The following is a 9159-nucleotide window of genomic DNA, read 5'->3' as shown; positions in this document are numbered from 1 at the left end:
GGCCAATCCTGCCAAAATGGCCATTTTCATTACCAGTATGAAAAACCATGAATTTTGATACCCATATTGTCTCAAGTTGTATGGTTCGATAAATGTCCCCGGTAGAACCTTCCCTCAGGGCAATGTCCACTCCGGGTGTGGCCAATCCTGCCAAAATGGCCATTTTCATTACCAGTATCAAAAACCATGAATTTTGATACCCATCTTGCCTCAAGTCGTATGGTTCGATAAATGTCCCCGGTAGAACCTTCCTTCAGGGCAATGTCCACTCCGGGTGTGGCCAATCCTGCCAAAATGGCAATTTTTATTACCAGTATCAAAAACCATGAATTTTGATACCCATATTGCCCAAATTTGTATGGTTCCGTAAATGTCCTCCCGGGAGAACCTTCCCTCAGGGCAATGGCCACTCCGGGTGTGGCCAATCCTGCCAAAATGGTCATTTTCATTACCAGTATCAAAAACCATGAATTTTGATACCCATATTGCCTCAAGTCGTATGGTTCGATAAATGTCCCCGGTAGAACCTTCCCTCAGGGCAATGGCCACTCCGGGTGTGGCCAATCCTGCCAAAATGGCCATTTTCATTACCAGTATCAAAAACCATGAATTTTGATACCCATATTGCCTCAAGTCGTATGGTTCGATAAATGTCCCCGGTAGAACCTTCCCTCAGGGCAATGGCCACTCCGGGTGTGGCCAATCCTGTCAAAATGGCCATTTTCATTACCAGTATCAAAAACCATGAATTTTGATACCCATATTGCCTCAAGTTGTATGGTTCGATAAATGTCCCCGGTAGAACCTTCCTTCAGGGCAATGTCCACTCCGGGTGTGGCCAATCCTGCCAAAATGGCAATTTTTATTAACAGTATCAAAAACCATGAATTTTGATACCCATATTGCCCAAATTTGTATGGTTCCGTAAATGTCCTCCCGGGAGAACCTTCCCTCAGGGCAATGGCCACTCCGGGTGTGGCCAATCCTGCCAAAATGGCCATTTTCATTACCAGTATCAAAAACCATGAATTTTGATACCCATATTGCCTCAAGTCGTATGGTTCGATAAATGTCCCCGGTAGAACCTTCCCTCAGGGCAATGGCCACTCCGGGTGTGGCCAATCCTGCCAAAATGGCCATTTTCATTACCAGTATCAAAAACCATGAATTTTGATACCCATATTGCCTCAAGTCGTATGGTTCGATAAATGTCCCCGGTAGAACCTTCCCTCAGGGCAATGGCCACTCCGGGTGTGGCCAATATCCTACCAGTTTGGTCCCAACTCCATTGCCCCAAATCATTCTGGTTTGCGGGTAGCCGTCCTAACAATCTTCATTAGAACAGAATTCCTCCCAAGTTGGTGCACAACCTGTGTCTTTCAATGTGTGCATGTGTGTGTGTGAGCAATAAAATTACCACCGTCGATCCGTCTCTGACGGATTTTCAGTCAAAACTAAAATTGTTCAGAGGATATCTGTTAGCTTATATAGTTCGCATGAAATGCGGCAACATGGCGCAAATTTTGCCTCGTCTCCTACTTTCATGGAACTGTCACGCGAGAATGTTGCACCACTGTTGCCACATTTCATGCGAACTATATAAGCTAACAGATATCCTCTGAATAATGTTAGTTTTGACTGAAAATCCGTCAGAGACGGATCGACGGTGGTAATTTTATTGCTCACACACACACATGCACACATTGAAAGACACAGGTTTTGCACTAACTTGGGAGGAATTCTGTTATAATGAAGATTGTTAGGACGGCTACCCGCAAACCAGAATGATTTGGGGCAATGGAGTTGGGACCAAACTGGTAGGATATTGGCCACACCCGGAGTGGCCATTGCCCTGAGGGAAGGTTCTACCGGGAACATTTATCGAACCATACGACTTGAGGCAATATGGGTATCAAAATTCATGGTTTTTCATACTGGTAATGAAAATGGCCATTTTGGCAGGATTGGCCACACCCGGAGTGGACATTGCCCTGCGGAAGGATCTACCAAGAGGACATTTACGGAACCATACAAATTTGGGCAATATTGGTATCAAAATTCATGGTTTTTGATACTGGTAATGAAAATGGCCATTTTGGCAGGATTGGCCACACCCGGAGTGGCCATTGCCCTGAGGGAAGGTTCAATTGTTTATTGTTTATTCGTCAAGCTTATGTAGACTACTTACAATTTTTTTTACATACTAGATATTATTGCGGGCGTTAATAATTAGAGTTCACGCGCGGTGATACGACCGCAAGATAATGGTCGCATGACAGCCGCATGACAACCGCAGAACAAATTTTTGGCAGTTGTCAAAGGTTGCCTTGAGTTTTCAGCTGACTTTTTGGAAAATATTCAAAACAAACCAAGTTGACAGCCAAATCAACGCAGAATTTCAGTTCAACTTGATGATTTTTACACTGCGGTAGTTAGGCGGCAATAATCTCCTGTCAATCGCAGCGATGGAGAAACGTGATTTTATCTCGCAATTAGCAATATTATTTCTATTGTACAGATTTTTTCTTAGTTCCGGTTTAGACATGTCGAAATGTATGTACTGTGAATTTTCATTATAAAAGCGCATCATTTGATTTAATGGCGAATTTTTTAAATAATTTGTCGTGTATGCAGTTATTCTAAAAAGTGGTGAATGTCTAAGAGTACGGCTTGGTTCATGAACACTATTGCGTATTACTGAAAATAATGCTGCTGACTGTATGCGTTGAGAAATAATGTCGTTGATGAAAGAGAGCATGGCAAATTTACATTCAGCGTGCTTCATACGATGGGAGAGGAAATGCAGTCCAGTTAAGTTTACGTAGTGCGTACAGTAAAGCTATGAACAAGATTGTCCGTTCAACGCAGTGGTGAACGCAGAACGCTGTGCCAGTTCGATTTTTCCATCAACTGTCAGTCGAACAATCTACAGGGGTTGCTTTGTTCAATGGTCGATGACTGGCAGGCTATGATGACAGGCGCAAAATTTTGCGTTTGCGTCTTGTTCTTACCTTAAGAATTGTTTTTGGACAATCGTTTTTAACTAAAATTTTTAACATTTTTCTAGCTTCCTACGAACCGAGGAATAAGCATTTGTCTTTGGTGAGGTCACCGGATTAACACTTCTTCAATCGAAATGGCCAGATTCACCGCCTGCGGTTAAAGTTCCACATTTTCACATTTTCGCAGGTCAAGAATCCTACCCCGAGCGGTCCCAACAAATAGAATTCAACCTCGCTACCCGACAGCGACGAAAACAAGATGCACTACATGGATGTTTGGCTTGGCGAGGATGGCAACGACTTGGCCAGGGCAACTGAAGATGAAGAGGACGCTGGCCGGGTGTTGAACATAGTAGGGGGTTAGCCGGAGAGAACGAGCCAACACGAATGCAATTCGATTTCGCTGCCCTCGAGCTGAAACCTGAGCCACCACTGGGAGATTCGCCAATGTCGCCAGTCGCGTAAATGGTTAACACCGACAATCCCCCTAGTCTCCGTTACCGGAAGTAGAATTCAGCAACGATACATCCATCTCTCTGCCACTGAAGATTCGTGGCCTGATGTACTGCCTGGAATTGATGCAGATACCGGTGGAGAATTCGTTTTCTGCACGTCCCAGGAGTGCACCAATACGCCGATCAGGATTGACGATTGCGCGGTATGGACGGTGGAAAATGAGCATCGAAAGCGGTGGCCCTGAAAAGGCAGCCCAACTTGCAGGTCGTGTCCCACTTCATGCAAACTTTCGGCAACATTGTCCAACTCGCGCCCCTTATTTCCGTGGTTCCCCAGCTACGAAGTGATCGGCCAATATTTTGGTCATTGAAGGATGACCTGTGTGAGCTAAGCTATTAAGTCGGCTTTAATTTAGCCAACGTTCAATATCTTGTTATAAAATGAAATGAAATAGCAACTTAACTTAGTTTTATGTTATAATTAAAATGTTATAAATTTGATGCCATTTGCAAAATGTCATATCCAGTATCAAAAACCATGCATTTTGATACCCATATTGCCTCAAGTCAAATGGTTCGATAAAGGAGAACCTTCCCCAGGGCAATGGCCACTCCGGGTATGGCCAATATCCTACCAGTTTGGTCCCAACTCCATTGCCCCAAATCACTCTGGTTTTCGAGTGACCGTCCTAACAATTTTTGTTAGAACAGAATTCCTCCCAAGTTGGTGCACAAACTGTGGCTTTCCATGTGTGCATGTGTGCAAATTACCACCGTCGATCCGTCTCTGACGGATTTTCAGTCAAAACTAAAATTGTTCAGAGGCTATCTGTTAGCTTATATAGTTTGCATGAAATGCGGCAACATGGCGCAAAATTTTGCCTCGTCTCCTGCTTTCTTGGAACTGTCACGCGAGAATGTTGTACCACTGTTGCCACATTTCATGCGAACTATATAAGCTAACAGATATCCTCTGAACAATGTTAGTTTTGACTGAAAATCCGTCAGAGACGGATCGACGGTGGTAATTTTATTGCTCAACACACACACACATGCACACATGGAAAGCCACAGTTTGTGCACCAACTTGGGAGGAATTCTGTTCTAATGGAGATTGTTAGGACGGCTACCCAAAAACCAGAATGATTTGGGGCAATGGAGTACCCTGAGGGAAGGTTCTACCGGAGACATATATCGAACCATACAAATTAAGGCAATATGGGTATTAAAATTCATGGTTATTGATACTGGTAATGAAAATGGCCATTTTGACAAGATTGGCCACACCCGAAGTGGTTGTCCGGTAGGAACTACTTCAGAACCTTCTCTCAGGGCAATGGCCACTCCGGGTGTGGCCAATCCTGCCAAAATGGCCATTTTTATTACCATTATCAAAAACCATGAATTTTGATACCAATATTGCCCCAATTTGTATGGGTCCGTAAATGTCCTCCAGGTAGAACCTTCCCTCAAGCCAATGGCCACTCCGGGTGTGACCAATCCTGCCAAAATGGTCATTTTCATTACCAGTATCAAAAACCATGAATTTTGATACCAATATTGCCCAAATTTGTATGGTTCCGTAAATGTCCTCCCGGTAGAACCTTCCCTCAGGGCAATAGCCACTCCACACCCAAACGAAAAATATATCTCAAAATCTGCAACAGTGGATTTGCTGCAGAAAATGTTATATTTTATTACATTTTTTGCAGCAAGCCCATAGAGCATTTTTGCCCGCGTGTAAACACGTCAGCGATCTGCAGTTCTCACCAACACATAGAATGCTGGTGCGTCTTCGAGCAACACTATAGAGAGAACATTATGTTCGCGCTCTGTCCCTCACCATTCATCAAGCGTCCATGGCGCGGTGGTAGCGTGTCGGATTAGCAACCTAGAAGTTGATGGATCAATTCTCGTTCTGTTAAGATTTTTTTTCTGCAATACAATCAATCTGCCGTCGGTAATGTCGATAATTGTCGGTAACGGGCAAAAATGTCATACCCCTATATCGCAAAAAATGCATGAGGACAGTTTTCATGCAGATTCTGATATACTTTCATGCTGCCATGCATCAAAATCATGCGACCGCCGGTTGGGTGCAGGTGTGTCCAATCCTGCCAAAATTGGCATTTTCAAATTTTTATTACCAGGATCAAAAACCATGAATTTTGATACCCATATTGCCCCAATTTGTATAATTCCGTTAATGTCCTCCCGGTAGAACCTTCCCTCAGGGCAATGGCCACTCCGGGTGTGGCCAATCCTGCCAAAATGGCAATTTTTATTACCATTATCAAAAACCATGAATTTTGATACACATATTGCCCCAATTTGTATGGTTCCGTAAATGTCCACCTGGTAGATCCTTTCGCAGGGCAATGGCCACTCCGGGTGTGGCCAGTCTTGCCAAAATGGCCATTTTCATCACCAGTATCAAAAACCATGAATTTTGATACACATATTGCCCAAATTTGTATGGTTCCGTAAATGTCCTCCCGGTAGAACCTTCCCTCAGGGCAATGTGAACTCCGGGTGTGGCCAATCCTGCCAAAATGGCCATTTTCATTACCAGTATCAAAAACCATGAATTTTGATACCAATATTGCCCAAATTTGTATGGTTCCGAAAATGTCCTCCCGGTAGAACCTTCCCTCAGGGCAATGGCCACTCCGGGTGTGTCCAATCCTGCCAAAATTGGCAATTTCAAATTTTTATTACCAGGATCAAAAACCATGAATTTTGATACCCATATTGCCCCAATTTGTATAATTCCGTTAATGTCCTCCCGGTAGAACCTTCCCTCAGGGCAATGGCCACTCCGGGTGTGGCCAATCCTGCCAAAATGGCCATTTTCATCACCTGTATCAAAAACCTTGAATTTTGATACCCATATTGCCCAAATTTGTATGGTTCGATTAATGTCCCCCTGGTAGAACCTTCCCCAGGGCACTGGCCACTCCGGGTGTGGCCGATATCCTACCAAATTGTTCCCAATCATTTCGATATTCCGGTGACCGTTCTGGCAACCGTCAATAACATCTTGGACCTCCTCTCAAGTTCGTGCACCACCTGTTTCTTTCAACGTGTGCGTGTGTGTGTGAGCAATAAAATTCCCAACGTAAGGTCCGTCTTTGATGAAAGTCTGATGGACACTAAATCCTCCAGAGGCTAACTTTTAGCTTAAATAGTTGGCACGGCATCCACGCAACAAACAAAGAATGTCACGCCGAGGGCATGCGACGGTAACGCTACATTTTCGAAAAATTTTGCATTGACACCGCAGATAGAGCTTTAAGACAAAGTCCTTTGTCAAAAAAAAAATCACGTACTTAAATTTTTTTGACCTCATTTTTATGTAAAATCGAATTTGCAATCGAAAAGTACTATACATATTTTTTTATTACGTGCACCGTTTTAAAAATATAGCCTTCAAAGTTAAATTTTGTCCGAAAAATCCCGTTTTAATTTTATTTTTTTAAATAGTGTCCATGATTGTCCATTCCTGAAAATATTTTTTCGAAAAGTTCAGAAAATTTTCTACTATTTCGTCTAAGAAGATTGGACCACTGGTTGCTGAGATATAGCGGATAAAAGAAACAGGAAAATTGATTGTTTAAGTCTAACCCAAACAACCCTCCATTTTCTAATGTCTATATATCAGTAATTAATGGTCTGATTTTCAATATAGAAAAATGAAACATTCGTGAAATTTTCTAATTACTAACATTTCAAAAGGGCCAAACATTCATTGTTAAAGTACTTTTCGATGGCAAATTCGATTTTACATAAACAATTAGTTCAGAAAATGTTAAGTACAAGATTTCAATTTTTACATAAATTACTATAAAAAAATCATAACTCTTCGACAAAATTTTGGTCCATACTTCAGAACCCAAGTAACATTTTTAAACCAACTAGCCACCACCAAGTTTTATTAAGGGTTTATTGTAGCATCTTGATTGCCTAATAGTTTTATTTGGGCATTCACCGCAACCAACAAGCAAGAGCTAATTAATAGGTTCTAACAGGGTTTTATGCCTCGGACATAAAACCGAGTTTAAATAAAAGCCGACAGGCTTTCACTGGTTTTATGAAAGTTTTAACAGAGGTTTGAAAACCAGATGGCAATGCCATGCCAAACGGTTTTATCGCATGCTTTGTTAAAACCTAGGGTGTTGTAGCTGTCAAGTGCCATTAGGCATGTAAAAAGCTCACTTAAAACCATAAGCTCCTTAAAGAGCATTTATCGCGGCCAAATAGCAGTGCATAAATATGGCGCTAGACGCGTGCTCTGATTGAATATGATTGACCGCCATCTTGGTTGAAAAAATAGAAAACTGAAAAATTTGATTTAAATTTGATGAAAACACACATTTATGCTGAATTTCTGGTATGATTTATATAGCGATAGATGTTTAAAAATATTTTGAACATTTTTTTCAATGAATTGCAATAAAATATTTTTTAACATTAAACACTATGATTACAAAATATTGATTTTTGATGAAGCGAGTTGAATTTTTTGGCTCTATCTCCCCTACATTTATCAATAAAATTTCAACCGCAGCTGAATTTGAGCCATCAATTGTGAGAAATAAGCTTTCAAATTATTTGGATTAGCTCTAATATCTATTATTTATCATCGCCATTTTTGACAACCATCTCCATAATTTCATTTGGCAAGACGAAGACTTATTTTTGCCAAAATAAAACCTATTTGGCATAAGACGTTTGAAGACGTGTGAAATGTCATTTTTCCATAACTCCTGACTAGGTTTTAACAAAGGTTTTATCAAGGCTTTGAGGATGTTGTTAGGATTCAGTTGTAAAGCCTTGAACCATAGACTAATAAAAGACTACACAGTGGGCTCTGAACCATGACTCTACCTTTTTATGACCCCTCGACACGGCTGGTTCACTGTCAAAAAATGACAGATCGAAATGTCATCAACTGGCAGCTCTGACTTTTACATGACATTTCGCGGAATGTTATTGTTTGTGTTTTTGTTTTGATTAAAACAGAACCAGTTCCGGATGAGGACGGTGATTGCTAGAATGAACCATCGTCCGGAGGGGATCCCAAGTGAGATCCCGAGGGCGGCCGAATTTCTAGCGATTCACATTCCGCGTGTCTGCTGAACGGTGGAAGCGCCTACGCTTGAAGACCATTCCGGGGTTCAAACGGACACAAGGGCCTCACAATCGAGAGCAAGAAGCAGGTTCTGATCGAGATTTCGGGCTGTTAATCATCACCCTCTCCGAAAACGACCACGTGAACACCGTTGGGTTTGCCAAGCAAAGTCGGCGTATCTAAAGTCAAGACGTGGGCCGCCTCCGTTTGATAACGCCGGGAAAAACCGACCTCCTCCAACCCGAAATCGTCACCCTAAAAGGCAATAAAGTTCATGCAGACGCCATCTGGGCCTCGACGTACCTCCACACGGCCAAGATCTTTGCCCTGAACTGCCAACTTGGCATTCCGAACCCCAGCAATAACGTCTAGGATACTTTTTATCATGCACTTGAATATTTATGTTCAATAAATTGATTACAAACATTTTCGACTTAATCTAAATATTATTTTTTTTTGTTCATGACAAACTCCTCGCCCTTCTAGATCTTTTTCATCAGCGTTCGTAGTCGTTCACCTTGGACAGACCAAGGCTCTTCTCAAGACTGTTCTTGCCCAGCAGCAGCGTGGC

Source organism: Culex pipiens, chromosome 1 (genome assembly GCF_016801865.2).
Source record: "Culex pipiens pallens isolate TS chromosome 1, TS_CPP_V2, whole genome shotgun sequence".
Classification (NCBI taxonomy): Eukaryota; Metazoa; Arthropoda; class Insecta; order Diptera; family Culicidae; genus Culex; species Culex pipiens.
Note: the sequence above shows the minus strand (reverse complement) of the source record.